The 18,277-nt window shown below is 43.3% G+C and overlaps 1 protein-coding gene across 3 annotated transcripts in view; it reads left to right on the forward strand.

The window, feature by feature from the left end:
- The window catches only part of PHETA1 (PH domain containing endocytic trafficking adaptor 1), a 434,342-nt gene that overhangs the window by 302,614 nt on the left and 113,451 nt on the right, over positions 1–18,277 (forward strand). The window contains exon 1 of one of the 3 annotated variants that reach the window (XM_044068627.1): positions 1–239. This exon is cut by the window's left edge and continues 21 nt beyond it. The exons of the other annotated variants lie outside the window; for them this stretch is intronic. The gene's annotated coding sequence lies outside the window, so the exon portion shown is untranslated. The remainder of the gene's footprint in view (positions 240–18,277) is intronic. 3 annotated transcript variants of the gene reach the window in all.

Genomic DNA, 18,277 nt, shown 5'->3' on the forward strand with positions numbered 1-18,277 from the left:
ATCAACAGTCTCTGAATCCTGGACTCACATTCTCTCTTCAGACCTTAGTCCAGCTTCTTCAGACAGTCTCTTCAGATTTTGCATGAGAGAGCAGTGTTCATGGGAGTTAAAGTACAAAGCTCGTGGGGTCCTCAGGATGTACCAAAAGCACATAAAAATAAAAGAGATGTTGTCCATGATTCATGATTTTTAAGTGCTTCACCAGTTATGGACTCCATGTCCTCTTCTAGTGGTCACAGGTAATGCTATTATGATGTGGTACCCGAACATGCAATGGGGTACAGGGCCATATTCTCTTAACTGGTTGGCAACAATGGCCTGGGGGCTTCAGAACACGTACATTCCTTCAGAGCAAAACACTGTGGGAGTCAGACTAAGCAGTCTTCTAGGATATGATCCAGATGTGAGGAATGGGTTCAGGTGCCTAGGCAGCAAGACATATCCCTGTGGTACACTTGGTTGGAGACACGTGGTTGAAGTGACATTAAGCTGTAGCGAAATATGGCTGTTGTGAATTTCCCGTGGGCAGAGAGAAGAATGTGGTGCCATGCCCGCAACTTCAGTAACCAAATACACAGGGGGAAAATTATGTCCATGGCCCCCAAGGCAGCATGAGACAGCAAGCAGTATGGCAGACAGCAGCAGGCTGGGCAGTGGCATGTGAGTAGCAGTAAAAGTGCACAGTGGGCAGTGCCTTTGCAGTTGGTGTGTGTGGACCGTTACCCCCTTCATAGTGTCTAGGGAACACTATCTAAAAAGCTTACTGGAGTATAAATGTGTTTACAGTAGCATGCACGATTTCCTCCATGCTGTAGCACACTTCTACTGTTGCAATTACATAAGCGTGTACTGTACACTGAACACAACATTCATTACTTCTCCCGCCGCCATGCACTTGGTTATTGAAGCTGGTAGGCATGGCAATTTGTGCTTCTGTTTGCCCACAGGGAATTCAAAGCAGACATATATTTCTACAGCTGAATGTCACTTCACCTGTGTGTCCTTTACCAAATGTACCAGTGGCCTAGGCTTCTGATCCTATGGGGAATACCTCAAGTAGATCTGTTCACCTACTTTCAAAGCAAGACAACTGAAAAAATTCTGTTGGAGATGTCCTTGCAGACAGTCTTGTGTTCAGAAATGTTCTTGTATGAATTTCCACCTTTTCCAATGATTCCCAAGGTATTTCTGAAGATTCAGAAAGAATTACCAAAGATCATTGTGGTAACCACCATTTGACCCAGGCAAAGTTGGGTCTTCGTTTTTATGGATTTGGCCCAGGGTGATTACCACAGTCTTCCTCGTAGACTGGATCTGCTTACACAGCCTCATGGGCCAAGGGTGCACCCCAGCTTAGAGCGATTTTCACTGACAAACCCGGATGATTCTGTTTTGATACCTTTTATGCACTTATTCCATGAGCATATGCAGAAGGTTTTTAAGGAGGCAAGAAAACTTGCAACTAGAAAATCGTACATTTACAAGTGGAAGAGGTTTTCTGGGTGGTGTCTACCCAGTAACAGAGGTTGCAAAAGGGTTTTTACCCTTTTAGTTTTGAAATGTTTGTGCGGGCTATTTAGAGATGGGTTGTCATATGCTTCTATCAAAGTGCATCTTGTGGCCATCTGAGCTTGTTTGCCGAAGGATCCCCTCTTTCATCTCTGTTTGACCAAAAAAAAAAAAAAAAAAAAAAAGCTTGTGAAAGGAGTGTTGCACATGAGACCCCCCCCTTGAAAGCATATTCCGCTTCCCTGGGATTTGAACTTTGTTTTTGAAAAATTGACCTTGTCTCCCTCTGAACCTGACTGATGTACAGTTCATTACTTTAGAAGACTGTTTTACTCATTGCTCTGACATCTGCAATACGGTCTCTGAGCTGCAAGCTCTCATGGTAGGCAAACCCTATGTTTTTTTTTTTTTCAAGGACAGGTTTGTGTGCACACTAATTCATCATTCATGCCTAAAGTTGTTTGTGAGTTTACCTTCAGTCAAGCCATCAGTCTCCCAGTATTCCCTTCTGAGCCAGAAACGAAGGGAGAAAAGATTTTGCATACCTTGGATGCACAGAGGCAGCTCAGGTATTACATTGACAGAACAAAGTCCTTTAGGAATGTTCAACAGCTGTTTGTCTCCCATATGGCGGCTAAGAAATGTCAACCTGTCTAGAAGCAAACCATTACTTATTATTTATTTGTCTTTGACCAGGGAGTTCATCTGAGCGAAGCCTATTTTCATAGTCTCCTCCTCAGAATTCCCTCTTGGAATCATTCTTGATCCACTAGCAAGGATGAAGGGCATGTCACTGGGTCATTACACACCTACAGAAGCAGTGAGATGCACCTATAGATTGAACATGCACAATCTTTGACATCTGTTACAAATCTGTATTCGCTTGTGTTGGAAGGTACTAGATATGGGTTGATGCATCTTCCCAAGCCCTGCACAGGCCTCCCCAGTGAGCACTTGCACAGATTCATAGGTTGTATTTACCCAAAACATCATGAATTTGTCCATCACATGCTTAATGCTCAAGCATTTACACATCTGGTCAACCTGGGCTTTTCACTATGGATCTAGGTGTCTGTCACTAACTTTGTGTCAAGGAAGGGGGTACTGAGGAACAAGAGGCCATTTTCTCTTAGATGAGGACAGTTTGAGTGTTCCCCTTCATTAATCGTACCCCTTCTTTCCCAGATTACTCCTCTTTTATAAAGACTCTTGAGCTAGTGAAATCTTCATGTACTGATTGCCCTGTGGTTCTTCGATTTTCCTTTAGTAGTTTGTCCCCCCATCAGTGAAATATGCTGCTTACCAATTTCACAGTTTGTGATTCTGTTTATTAGATGAATAAGTATCTATAGTTACCATTGAGCTTTCTGATCTCATAATGAAAATAGCAGATGTTCATCATGTTTCACTGTTGCAGTCATTACTCTTGGGTTATCCTACCGGCAGGCTACCCACGGTCGGCCAGAATTTCAAAGTCTAGGTCCGGCGTCGGTTGCTGTCGCCTCTTCCCTGACGTCAGTGCACCAGGGGTATAAAAGATGCAGCCAACACCATTTTCTTCAGTCTTTCTTGCCGCGCGGTGCCTGAAGCAAAAGCAGTTCGCAAGTGCTGGTCGGCCGACTCCTGAGATTTTCACAGACTAATTTCAGATCCGAAGTCTTCATTAAAGCTAAGTACCCCATTGGGGAAACTTTTTTCTTGCTCCAGACCGATGTCAGAAAAAGTTAACAATTGTATTTCTTGTGGGAAGCAAATACCTCATAAGGATTATCATTCTTACTGTACTCCTTGCCTCGGCCCTGATCATAACGTTGCTAGCTATCAGTTTTGTGAAAGATTCAACAAATGCACTATTAAGCGTCGGTTTGATTTTGCTTATTACTTTGGCCGAAAATTCAATTACATAATGCCGTCGGAACAGCCGACGACCAGAGTGTCTAAAAAACGCAAGGAAAAAGGAGGACAGGCATCCGAGATCCAAAACCGATGACGAGGTTTCCGCTAAGCCAGTCGCCGGTTCGCTGGTTCTCAGTGAGGTGCTTTCGCAGCCCCTGACTCCCGCTACCTCAGAGCCACAGGCCGCTGACGACTCCCACGTGGAGCCAGCTAGGCCTCTGGATACTCAAGGTATTGGACACTCTGAAATCATTCCCTCAGATGGGTCCAGAGCCGCTGAGCAGGCATCGACTTCTGAGGGTGATTTTAGACCTACACAGTTATATGTAAAGCCTACTCCAGCTTCAAAAGCAAAGACTACAGCAGCTTTAAAGACAGAAACAAGTACAGCATTCTCCAGGACAGACTTCCATGCCTAAAAAACAGATGCTCAAAATGGCCGAAGAGCTTATTACCTTGATCAGGGGTTCCCATCCCCCTCCTGACAAAAGGCCTAGGCAAGAGACAGACTATGACTCTTCAGATCAGGTTTCCATTTCCTCTGACTCTTCTTCTGTACAGGAATACTCTCTTCCTCCCTATGAGGATTCTGATGCTGAAGAATCCATTCCTTCAGCCTCTCCCCCAGTGGATTTTTCTTTTGGGGAAACCTTGCAAACCATGAGGGAGCACTTCCACTAGGAGAGCCAAGATTACTCAGAATCAAAGAAAAGGCTCAGAGATTTTCTTTTACTTCCTCAGCACAGAACTCTTGCCATTCCCCTTGTACTAGACATTGTAGATTATGTATTTTCAAGAGTCCGGCCTTTCTCCAGACTCCTTACCTCCAGCTCCTGTTAAACCAGACAGATATTACAGGGTTCCTGATTCACATAAATTTCTTTATAAAAACCCTTCTGCTGACCCAGAAACTATTTCTCAGGGTCCCAAGGGTGTTAAGGCCGCTAATGCAAAAAAACCCTGTCCCTTCTGACTTCTGCTACTTTGGCTGTGAGGGCTTTAAATTGTCAATTTCATATGAGTAAATATCAGCAATACTTAATGTCACTGTTAAAACAGAAAATGTTGACTAACTCTGATTGTACAGAAAATAAGGAAATACAGGATTTATTGCATGCAACTGAACAAGTGGGAAAGCATACATTGCAATGTGGTTTTGACTCTCTGGAGGCCTCCTGCAGGGCCGCAGTTACAGGTTCTGTCATTAGGAGGCATGCCTGGTTAAAGGAACAAAATCTGCCTGATCATGTTAAAGCAAAATTATTAGATGCTCCATTACAGCATGATACTTTTATTGGTGTTAAAGCAGAGGAGGTTTTGAAGAAAATGGAGGACAAAGCGAAATCTATGCAAACAGTAAAGGATTTCTTACAGGTGCAGCCATCAAAATTTTGCAGGAACTGGCCTACAAAGAACTGGTCCTTTCCAGTGTCGGACAGGCCGCAAAGAGGCAGATACAGACGTCCCAGAGGCAGATCCCAGCCTCAGAGCTCATACAGGCCTAAACAGTGGCGTGTTTCTACCTCCAAAAGTGGAGAAGACAAAGCACAGCCATACAAGAAACAGTCCCAATGACTTGCTTCTGACAGCACCAAGCACTTATCTTCTTGCAGCCCCCTTAGGGGGAAAACTAGCACTTTTCTCTCAAAATTGGTGCATGATCACTCGGGACAAATGGGTATTGAATATAGTGTCCCAGGGCTACAGGTTCCACTTTCACACCCTGCCAAAGGCAAAATGTATTTCAAACCTGCCACACAATCAATGGGCAGAGGCACAAAAGCAAGTTTCGTCCCTTATGCAAATGAGGGCCATTCAGCAAGTACCACAGCAAGAGCAGGGACAAGGATTTTACTCAAGACTTTTCTTGGTTCCCAGAAAGGTCAAAACCTGGAGACCAATACTGGACCTGACTTTTCTAAACACATTTCTGGACGTTCCAAAATTCAAAATGTTAACTCTGCAGCAGCTTCTGCCCATGCTGGGCAAGAAGGCTTGGCTTTTAACTTTGGACTTAAGAGGCATACCTGCGTATACCAATCAGACAGCCTTGCAGAAGATACCTCGGATTAATAGCTGGCTCAGTGCACTACCAATTCTCTGCACTGCCCTTTGGCTTATTTACTTCGCCCAAGGTCTTCACAAAATGCCTGGCACCAGTAATTGCATTTTGCAGACACAGGATTTCAAATATATCCTTACTTTGATGACTACCTTATACAAGCAGAGAACAAGGACACTCTACTAAAGTATCTGGCATTCGTAAAAAGATTATTAATTTGCCTAGGGTACACAGTAAACGAAAAGAAATCGAAACTAGTACCCTCTCAAGAGATAATATTCCTGGGTGCAAGCTTAAATACAACTGCCCAGATGCCTTTGTTTGTCTGGCGTGAGATAAGCCAACTAACTTCTTACTTCAAAATGTTGGCAACAAAGACCCAGTTATCCACAAGAAAAATTCTGCAGGTTGTGGGCTTCATGGCAACCTGCATTCTGCTAATTCCATATGCCAGACTGCATATGAGGACACTTCAGTGGTACCTAAAAAGTGTCTGGACTCAACATTGTCAAAGCCTGGAAGCATTAATTACCCTCATTCCTTGCCTGCAACAGGAGTTTCGATGGTGGACTCATGCCTGTCACCTCAACAAGGGACAGCAATTCACTCTACCCACAGCCAGGCAGTCAATAACAACAGATGCATCAGATTATGCCTGGGGAGCACACATGGCAGGAAAATGTATTCAGGGCACATGGCCCACAAGCCAAATGCATCTACATATCAATCAAAAATAGATGCTAGCTGTTCAGAATGCCCTGACAGCTTTCAAGGATCTACTCCATCCAGGACAACTACTGATAAGGACGGACAATACTACAGTCATGTGGTACATAAACAAGTAGGGAGGCACACATTCCTACCCCCTCTGCAGACAAGCCATGACTTTGTGGAACACAGCATTGACTTATCCAGTACACCTGCAAGCACAATTCGTGCCAGGAAAGAACAATACTCTGGAAGACGAACTAAGCAGAAACCTTACGGATCCCCATGAGTGGAAACTGGATCCACAAGTCTTCAGCATGATAACAAAGGAATGGGGATGCCCAGACATCTATTTGCCTCCTCTCACAACTGCCAACTACAGAAATTCTGCACAAGGACTTATCACAAGCAAGCATGGAAAGTGGATGCTCTGTCATTCAGCTGGAAAAGTCTAATAGTATATGCCTTTCCTCCTTTGCCTCTCCTCCCCAAGGTACTCCTAAAGGTCAGACAAGAGAAGCCAAGAATTATTCTGATTGCCCTAGACTGGCCACGCCAGCACTGGTACCCAATCCTAAAAAACTTGTCTCAAGGCCCAGCCTGGACATTGCCTCTAATTCCTCACTTACTGACCCAGCGAAACAATCAGATTCTGCACAGCCAACTCAGGACCCTAAATCTGGCAGCATGGCAGATAATGTAACCATTCAAAGCACACCTTTCTCTAAAGCAATGATGGATGTTATTTTGGAGGCCAAGGAGGCCCAGTACAAGAAAATCTTATGCAGACAAATGGAAATGATTCTGTGCTTGGAACCAGGCACAAGGAATTGACACATCTAACTGAGATGCTGGACAAAGGCCTATCCTTTTTATCATTTAAAATTCATGCCTCAGCCATTTCAGCTGATTACAATACGGAACCTCCTATATTTTTTTCCATCTATTGCTAAGACAAGTACCTCAGAGGGGCCAAAAACGTAAGACCTCCAAGGAGAGCCCCAATACCTGCATGGGACCTCAATTATGTCTTGGAAAAACTCACACTGCCCCCCTTTTGAGCCAGCCAATACAGCTGCTATAAAGTTTTTATCTTAGAAAACAGCTCTGCTCCTAACAATAACCTCTGCAAGACGTGTTTCAGAGTTAGCGGCACTCATGGCTGTGGAACCTTTCATCATTTTTCACCCAGACAGGGTTTCTCTAAGAACGAACCCAACATTTATGCCTAAGGTAGTGTCCAGTGTGGCCCTTAACCAAACCATTCATTTGCCTACCTTTTATCCAAACCCACAGAATAAGGGTGAGAGACTTCTGCATTCCTTGGACATACACAGACAACTACGCTTCTACTTGGAAAGAACTAAAGCTTTCAGAAAAACAACTTTTAGTGGCATATGCTGCAGGATCTTAGTGGCATATGCTGCAGGATCTCAAGGAAAGCCTATCTCAAAACAGACTATTTCAAATGGATAGGCCACTGCATTCGTTTCTGCTACTCACAACATGGCAAATCAGTGCCCAAGGGCATTAGGCCTCATTCTACCATGGCAGCAGCCACTTCAGCAGCCTTTCTCAGAGGAGTACCAACCAAAGACATTTTAGAGGCTGCAACTTGGAGTTCAGTGCACACTTTTACAAAGCACTACCATTTACGTCTCTACTCTAAATCCAGAGCAGGCTTCGCCACTGCAGTTTTGCAAGGCATTATAGCCTCTCCTAATCCTGTTTAGGCCCAGCCACCCAGCCTTAGCTTTGGGATTCAACCCAAGAGTAATGACTGCAACAGTGAAACACGATGAACATAGTACAGTTGTGTACCTACCATAAATGTAGATGTTCGAGTGTATTCGCTGTTGCAGTCCAGGTTACCCACCCTCCACCCCCCCTTTTCTTTGCTGGGAATTACCTATACTTCTCTATCTTATACAACCTATGTGGTGTATTTGCTTGTAGATGAAGGAAATGTTTATTTTACTGCATGCATTATTATTGGCATAATATTTTAGCCCATTTTGGGGGCACCTGACATCTGGGGCAAGAAAAACTGAAAAGAATGGCGTCTGCTGCATCTTTTGTACCCCTGGCGCACTGGCATCAGGGAAGAGGCTACAGCAACCGACGCCGGACCTAGACTTTGGAATTCTGGCCGACCGCGTGTAGCCTGCCGGCAGGATAACCCAAGAGTAATGACTGCAACAGTGAATACACTCGAACATCTACATTTATGGTAGGTACAAAACTGTACTATATTTTTCAAAGTTCATAGTATTTCAGGAGTTTCTTCTCTGTTGTTGGTATTTGTTTTCTTTTTTCTTAAAATGTAATGTATTAAATACTTTCAAGGCTTTCCTCCCTTTCAGCATTTGCAAATGTGGCACACTGTAGATTAACACTTCTCAACTGTTCTACCTTTAGTGAGGACTATACTGAATTTCAGCGTCCGGTGATCTGCTAAATTGTGCAGTGAGAGAGTCCTTGGTGGTTGCGGCAGAAATATTTTCTTTCAAAAATACTTTGAGGTTTTCTCACAAGTTTGCGAGGGGAAAAAATGAAAGGACATCACAAGTTATTTGAGAGAAAAAATGAAATGGTAACTTTATGATAGGGAAAAAGTAACATTTTGAAATGCATATTATATTTTTGTGCTCTCTGCTGCTCAGTGGATCAAAATGAATAAAGTGTTCACTTCTTGTGCTTCTGACAGTGCAAGATGTTGACGCAATGTAACATGTCAATACATATCAGGATGCTAAGTTAAGACAACTTCAATGTATGATAATCCTGTCTTTGTGGTGATTACTGTGGCCAGCCTTTTAGAAAGAGATGTACCAAATGATAGGCATTTCCTGATTTTGAGCTCTTTAATATCTGATATTCTGCACCCCAAAGTACTACAAAATGTGTCTCTTGGAAGATGGTCTTAGGTGCTGTCACTCTCTTGCAGGATTACCAGACTGCAATCCTTCATTATTCGGGAGACCTATTTGGTCTTTTACAATGATTGTGTATTCCTTAGTACCTAAGCTACATTTCCTCCCAGAAGTGGTGTCAGAGCTGTCATTAAACCAGTCATTTTGATATTTGTCCTTTACTCTGAAAGAAGGCAAGTAGAGAACCTTTTCAAACACTGGTATACGGAGCCAACTCTGGTTTAAGCTTAACAGATTGAATAAGTTCAGGAAGATGACAAACATCTCCTTCCTTCTCTGTAGCTATTTATCCTTTTGTGTGTACTTATTAACCATGGTACAGCACTATTCTACATGGGCCTTTTTCAGGCTCTGCCTTGCAGCACTGTCTGGTTAAGTTACTTGCTCAGATTTGCATATGTATGCAGATGAATGTGGAATCAAATCCTGTACTGCAGGTAGCAGCTCGGTTTTAATCCTATGTACTAACTTCCAGACAAACAGGCTAACCACTTGCTTGATTTAATCCTATCCACTAACTGCCAGACAAACATGCTAACCACTTGCTTGAAAGTACTTGGTCACTATCTACTCTATCCGGAATATGACTGCTTTCTGAGACTTTTTCATAAGTATCAGATGTTCTGTGTGTTTCACTGTTGCAGTCATTATATTTGGGTAATCTGCTGGCAGGTTGCCCTCAGTCGGCTTGAATAACAAAGTCTTGGGTCCTGCATCGGTTGCTGTCTCCTCTTCCATATGACGTCAGGTCATCATGGGTATAAAATATGCAGCCGACGCCATTTTATTCAGTCTTTCTTGCCGTGCGGTGCCCGAAGCAGAAGCAGTTTGCAAGTGCCGGTCGGCCGACTCCTGAAATTTTCACATTCGAGTTTCAGAACCGAAGTCTTCAACTAAAGCTAAGTACCCCATTGGGGAAACTTTTTCTTGCTCCTTACCGATGTCAGTAAAAGTTAATAATTACATTACTTGTGGGAAGCAAATACCTCATACGGATTTTCATTTGTACTGTATTCCTTGCCTAGGCCCAGATCATAACGTGCCTTGCTGTCGATTTTGTGCTAGATTTAACCAACGCACTATTAAGCTTCGGTATATTTTTGCTTCAAAATATTTTGGATCCAGATTTAATTACCCTGAAATGTTGTCGGTTAGCAGTCCGACTACCGGAGTGCACAAAAAATGTAAAGAAAAAGACAGCGACAGACCGTCTAGGTCCAAAATCTCTGACGAAGCTTCTCCTAAGTCAGTCACCAGTTCGGCGGTACTCAGTGAGGCGCTTTCGCAGCCCCTGATACCCACTACTTTTGAGTCGCAGGACTCTAACGAGACCCATGCGGAGTCCGGTATGCCGTGAGATTCTCAGAGTATTGAACCCATGGATGTCTCTCCCTTGGATGGGTCCTGAGCCGCTGAGCAGGCACCGGCTTCTGAGGGTGTTTTCAGGCCTCAACATTTTTACATAAAACCGACACTAGCTTCAAAAACAAAACCAAAAACATCTAAGTCTAAAAAAAGACCCATGAGCCACGTGCTCAGGCCCCTATGCCTAAAAAATAGATGATCAAAATGGCTGAGGACTTAATTCCCTTAATCAGGGGTTCTCAACCCCCCCCCCCCTGCTAAGAGGCCTAGGCAAGACACTGATTATGAAACTTGAGATCAGGTTTCCATTTCTTCTGATCAGAAATGTTCTATTCCACCCTATGAGGATTCAGATGCAGAAGAATCCATCCCATCTGCATCTCCTCCTGGGGATTATTTTTTTGGAGAAACCTTGCATACTTTAAGGGAACATTTTCATTGGGAGAGTCAGGATTTTTCTGAATCAAAAAAGATGCTTGGGGATTTCCTCCTTCCTCAGCATAGGCCTTTGGCAATACCTCCTGTATTAGACATTGTTGATGACGTGTTTTCGGAATCAAGCATGGCTTCTGATTCCCTACCTCCGGCTCCTAGTAAGCCAGACAGATATTACAGGGTTCCTGACTCCCACAAGTTTCTATTCAAAAATCCTGCTGCTGATCCTGAGACTCTCACAGGGTCCCAAAGGTGTAAAGACCTCTACAACCAAAAATCCTACCCCCTCTGATAGCGATTCCAGGGCGCTGGGTATATTGGGAAATAAGGTTTATAAGTCTGCAACTTTGGCAATTAGGGCCTTAAATTGCCAGTTTCATATGCTTAAATATCAACAGCATGTTATGGGCTTATTGAAACAGAAAATTATGTTGATTTCTGATTGTGTGGAGAATAAAGAATTACAGGAATTATTGCATGCAGCAGAACAGGTTGGAAAGAATACTTTGCAATGTGGTTTTGATTCTTTGGAGGCCTCCTGCAGGGCTGCAGTTACTGGATCTGTGATTAGAAGGCATGCCTGGCTCAAGGAGCAAAATTTGCCTGATCATGTTAAAGCTAAATTGTTGGATGCCCCTTTACAGCATGATGCTCTGTTTGGTAATAAGGCAGAAGAGGTTTTAAAGAAAATGGAAAATAAAGCTAAATCTATGCAAACTGTAAAAGATTTCTTACAAGTGCAGCCACCCAGGTTCAGTAGGCACTGGCCTACTAAAAATTGGTCCTTTCCTGTGTCCAACAGAGCCTCTCAATGTAAATCCAGGTGTTCAAAAGGCTCTAGATACCAATTACAGGGTTCTTACAGGTCAAAGCAATGGAGTGCCTCCACCTCCAAATCTGGAGGAAACAAAGCACAACCCTACAGTAAGCAGTCTCAATGACTTCCCTCTACCTTCACCAAGCACTTATCTTTTGGCAGCCCCTTTGGGGGGAAAATTAGCACTTCATGCTCAAAATTGGCAGTTAATTACCCAGGACAAGTGGATATTAAACATAGTATCCCAGGGGTACAAATTTCATTTCCATACTTTGCCAATTTCAAACGGTTGGCCAGATCTGCCATAAAATCAATGGGCAGAGGCTCAGAAACAAGTTACACCCCTCATGGATATGAGGGCTGTTCAACCAGTACCAGAACAGGAAAAAGGACAAGGTTTTTATTCAAGACTTTTCCTGGTACCCAGAAATGACCATGCCTGGCATCCAGTACTGGACTTACCGATTTTGAACACGTTCCTGGACATTCCAAAATTCAAAATGCTGACTTTACAAAGGCTACTGCCTATGCTGGGCAGGAACACTTGGTTAGTGACTCTAGATTTAAAAGAGGCATACCTGCATATCCCAATAAGGGAATCGTGCAGAAGATACCTCCGCTTCAAGGCTTTTTGCATTATGAATTCTCTGCACTGCCCTTTGGCTTCTCTACTGCGCCCAGGGTCTTTACAAAGTGCCTGGAATCAGTAATTGCATTCTGCAGACAAAGAAGTATACAAATTTATCCTTACCTGGACGAGTGTCTCATTCAAGCAGAGAACAAGGACATTCTTCTTCAACATCTGGCGTTCGTAAAAAAGGCTTATAACATGGCTAGGGTACACAATAAATGAAAAGAAATCCCAACTGGTTACCCTCTCAAATAATTACATTCCTGGGTGCAAACTTGAATACAACTGCCCAGTTGGCTTACCTTACGCCAGACAAACAAAGGCAACTGACAACATACTTCAAACAGATGGCAACAAAACCCCAGTTATCTGCAAGACAAATTCTGCAGGCATTTGGGTTCATGGCATCCTGCATTCTACTAATTCCATATGCAAGACTGCATATGAGGAAACTTCAGTGGTACCTAAAAAGTTTATGGAGTCAACATTGTCACAGTCTGGAAACAATGATTCCTCTCATTCCCTGCCTACAACAGGAGTTTCTTTGGTGGGCAGAGACATGTCACTAAAACATGTGATTGTCATTCATTTTACCCCCTGCCACCCAAACCCTAACTACAGACGCATCAGACTATGCTTAGGGGACGCACCTGGTGGGGAGATGCATTCAGGGCATATGGAGCCCAAAACAAATGCATCTGCATATCAACCAGAAAGAGATCCTAGCTGTTCAGAATGCTCTGACAGCCTTCAAGGACTTACTTCATCCAGGACAACTGCTGATAAAGACTGAGAACACCACAGTTATGTGGTACATAAGCAGAGGGGGGTACACATTCCTACCCCCTTTGCAGACTAGCCATGGAATTGTGAAACACAGCTTTGACTTGTCAAGTACATCTTCAAGCTCAATTTCTGCCAGGAAAACAAAATACTCTGGCAGACAACCTAAGAGGAAATCTTATGGACCTGCATGAGTGGAAACTGGATCCACAAATCTTCAGCATGGTAACACAGAAATGGGGGAGCCCAGACATAGATCTATTTGCCTCTTCCCAAAATTATCAACTGGACAAATTCTGGACAAGGACTTATCACAGACAAGCATGGAAAGTGGATGCCCTATCCTTTCAGTTGGAAAAACCTATCAGTCTATGCCTTTCCCCCTCTGCCTCTTCTCTCCAAGGTCTTGCTAAAGGTCAGACAGGAAAAAACAAAAATAATCCTGATTGCTCCGGACTGGCCTCTCCAGCACTGGTACCCAATTCTAAGGGATATGTCTCAACTCCCTCCGTGGTACTTGCCTCAAATACCTCATCTACTGTCTCAGCAGAACAATCGAATTCTGCAAACTCAGCTCCAAACTCTGAACCTTGCAGCATGGCTTATTTAATTATTCAAACAACACCTCTCAGTAAATCTGTGATGGATGTCATTTTGGAAGCCAGAAGGCCTAGTACTAGAAAATCTTATGCTGATAAATGGAAGAGATTCTGTGCTTGGAATCAAGCACAAGGAACGAACACAGCAAAACCAAATATCCCTCAGATTTTAGAATACTTGACTGAGATGCTTGCCAAGGGCCTATCTTTTTCTTCAATAAAAATCCATGCCCCTGCCATCTCGACTCATTACAACACGGAGCCTCCCCTCTTTTCTCATCCTCTGCTAAAACAGTATCTTAGAGGGGCCAAAAATGTAAGGCCTCCCAGAAGATCACCAACTCCTGCATGGGACCTCAATTATGTGCTGGAAAAACTCACCCTGCCTTCTTTTGAACCAGCAGCTACTGCGGATATAAAATTTTTATCTTGGAAAACAGCTTTCCTCTTGGCAATCACTTCAGCAAGAAGGGTTTCAGATCTACAGGCTCTCATGGCTGTGGAGCCTTTTATTACATTTTATCCAGACAGGGTGTCCCTCAGGACCAATCCTTCCTTTTTGCCTAAGATGGTATCCAGTGTGGCTCTTAACCAAACAGTTCACCTGCCAACATTTTACTCAAATCCGCAGAACAAGGGGGAGCGGATTCTGCATTCATTGGACGTACACAGACAACTAAGATTCTACTCAAACAGGACCAAATCTCTAAGAAAGTCTGAGCAACTACTGGTGGCATTTGTTTCAGGATCAGAGGGGAAGGCTATATCAAAGCAAACAATTTCTAAGTGGATAAGCCACTGCATTCGTTTCTGCTACTTGCACCATGGTAAACCTGTGCCCAAGGGAATCTGGTCACATTCCACCAGGGCTGCCTCTACCTCAGCAGCCATTCTCAGAGGAGTTCCAACCAAAGACATTCTAGAAGCTGTTACTTGGAGCTCTGTTCATACCTTCACAAAGCATTATCATTTGCCTCTCTTCTACAAATCCAGGGCAGACTTTGCCACTGCAGTTCTGCAGGGCCTTATAGCCGCTCCTAATGCTATTTAGATCCATCCTCCCATCCATAGCTTTGGGATTCTACCCAAATGTAATGACTCCAACAGTGAAACACGAAGAACATAGTACAGTTGTGTACACTTTCCATAAATGTAGATGTTAGAGTGTATTCACTGTTGCAGTCCGGGTTACCCACCCGTCATCCCCCTTTTTCTGTAACTTCTCTTTCCTTCACTGTTTTCTAAAGCCCTTGTGGTGTATTTGCTTTTAGATGAAGGTAAAGTTTATGTTGCTAAAAGTGCATTCACACATATTGCTGTTTTATATATATATATATATAATCTATATATATATATATATCTATATATATATATATCTATATATATCTATATATCTACATATCTATATATATCTATATATCTATATATATATATATATATATATATTTTTTTTTTTTTGCTCCCCATTTGGGGGGCACCTGAAATCTGGGGCAAGAAAAACTGAATAAAATGGCGTCGGCTGCATATTTTATATCCCTGACGACCTGATGTCATGGAAGAGGAGACCGCAACTGACGCAGGACCCAAGACTTTGTTATTCAGGCCAACTGAGGGCAACCTACCAGCAGATTACCCAAATGTAATGACTGCAACAATGAATACACTCAAACATCTACATTTTATGTTAAGTGTACACAACTGTACTTTTCAGACATTTGTGCAGGAGACTCCTCATCATTAGTTTGTATCATCTTCAAACTTTGTAGCTTGGGAATTGGATTCTTGGAGTTGGGTCTCCTTTGGCATCTTGATTCAAAACTCTGCCTTCTGAATTCTTGCTTTCTTAGCCTTTCTTTGACTGTGGCTTCCCAAGGAGGTTCTTATTTTTACTGCTTGGGGTTCTTTCTGGTAGTTACCTACTGCCGAATGGCCTGCAGTTTCGAATATACTGATCTAATAGCTGTGTATTAGGTGATCTGTAAAGTGACCTTTCTTAGTTAGCCTTTCTGTTTCTGAACAGGCTCTCCATTCAGCATCAGGAGGTGGATTTTCCTGCAGATAGATTTACAGGTAAGTAATTGTATGGCCTTGTATGCTTTCCTTGTATGGCCAGGTTGTGTTTACTAAATGCATGTTGTCAAACCGTAAAGTGTAAGAGGCTGGCTGTGTGAGTCTCATTTTAGCCTGTTGAGTGATATAACATGCCAGGCAGGTTTGTGATTTCCTGTGTGCACGAAAGCTAGGCTAAATTCTTGAATGTGTTTTGCTTTGGATATCAGAAGAGGAAACCCAGTACTTTCTCACTGTATTTGAGGCTAGCTGATACAATGAGTACATATCTATTAATTTGGGCTGAAGCGAGTTTATAATGCCCATTTTTTTGTCTCGAATCATAATCGCATTCGGTGTTTTAAAGCTTGAGCCCTTCAATTTGTTTAAAATAATGTTGCAGTGACTCAAATGCTATTGCTAGTGTGGGACACCCCACCACCACCAAACTTACCTTCATTGTTTAATTTGTTGGAAGGGCTGTTAAGATAAACTGTGTATACTGCCCTTGCCAACAGTATCTAGACTTATGTATGTTGAGTTTTACAAGTTGTTTCATTTGAGATAAGTGAACGTTTTACCTACCATATTAATCACAACTGTTGAACTTATTCAGTAATTTACAGTTTTCAAAAGCACAATTTTGAACATAACCAGATAGGCTCTGAAACTGCCTGTGTCTGTGTGACTTTTTGTGGTTTGGAGCCATCTAGCCAGCAAAGACCTTTTCACCATAACCATCACCTTTCGCCTTCATGTCTGAGCCACTACAGGTAGCAGCATCACTACTTCTTCTTTTTCCCGGTTAGGGGTCGCCACAGCAGATCACCCGTCCGCTTATGATTGGCAGTGGAGTTTTACAGTGCCAAGGTGCCAGCCCGGCACCCAACCTTCCACAGAAGGCACACGCATGCACACACTCACACCTAGGGCCAATTTGGAGTGTCCAATCCACCTACAGCATGTCTTTGGGATGTAGGAGGAAACCCACGCGACCACAGGGAGGACATGCAGACTCTGCACAGAAGGCACCCCAGCCGAGAATCGAACCGGACAACCTCTTGCTGTGAGGCAGCAATGCTAACCGCTGCACCACCTTTGCCACCCAGGTAGCAGCATCACTAGTAGTAGGAAATCCCTTCTAAAGTATGCTATGTCCAGGCCTTAAACAAGGTAGTCTGGCGGTGAGCTCAGGTAGGGTGGGGAGTGAATCAGCAAAAGAATGAGAGAGATGCTGTGAAGCAGGCTTGGAGGATGAAAAATCTAGTAAAAAATAGTAGAGTTCCTAATTAAGGGTACGCTTAATAATCTGGTTTGGTCTAACCTGCAAGTGCATACCTAATAACGAACAGATGTTCTTTGTGTTTCACTGTTGCAGTCATTACAGTTGGGTAATCTGCTGGCAGTTTGCCCTCAGTCGGCCTGATTAACAAAGTCTTACATCTTACATCAGTCTTTCTTGCCGTGCGGTGCCCGAAGCAGAAGCAGTTTGCAAGTGCCAGTCGGCCGACTCCTGAAATTTTCATTTTTGAGTTTCAGAACCGAAGTCTTCAACTTAAATCTAATTACCCCATTGGGGAAACTTTTTCTTGATCCTTACCGATGTCATTAAACGTTAATAATTGCATTACTTGTGGAAAGCAAATACCTCATAAAGATTTTCATTCGTACTGTATTCCTTGCCTAGGCCCTGACCATGACGTACTTTGCTGTCAGTTTGTGTTTTATTTAATCAACACACTATCTGTCGTCGGTATATTTTTGCTTCTAAATATTTTGGTTCCCGGTTTAATTATACAAAAATGTCGTTGGTTAGCCATCCGACTACCGGGATTCTGAAAAAAACGCAAAGATAAAGACAGAGACAGGCCGCCGAGGTCCAAAACTGCCGACGACACTTCTCCTAAGCCAGTTGCCAGTTCGCTGCTACTCAGTGAGGAGCTTTCGCTGCCCCTGATACCCGCTACTTCTGATTTGCAGGCCTCTACTGAGACCCATTCGGAGTCTGGTATGCCATGAGATACTTCAACTATGGAACCTGTGGATGTCTGTACGTTGGATGGGTCCGGAGCCGCTGTGCAGGCACCGGCTTCTGAGGGTGTATTCAGGCCTACAGACTTGCATATTAAATCGACACCGCCTTCATTACTAAGGCCTAAATCGCGATCCATGTCTAAAAAACCGATGCCCAGGCCACATGCTCAGGCCCTTATGCCTAAAAAACAAATGAGAAAAATGGCTGAAGATCATCAGGGGTCACCCCCCCCCAAGAGGCCTAGGGCTGAGCTTGATTAAGAATCTTCTGATCAGGATTCTGTTTCTTCTGACTCTTCTGATGACCTGGATTTGCCCATACCTACTTATGAGGATTCTGATGTAGAGGATTCCATTCCCTCTGCTTCCCCTCCCGAGGATTTTTATTCTGGGGAAACTTTACGTACTTTAAGGGAGCATTTCCACTAGGAAAGCCAGGAATTTTCTGATTCAAAA

Source organism: Protopterus annectens, chromosome 4.part0, assembly GCF_019279795.1.
Source record: "Protopterus annectens isolate FY-2018-M chromosome 4.part0, PAN1.0, whole genome shotgun sequence".
NCBI classification, from domain to species: Eukaryota; Metazoa; Chordata; order Ceratodontiformes; family Protopteridae; genus Protopterus; species Protopterus annectens.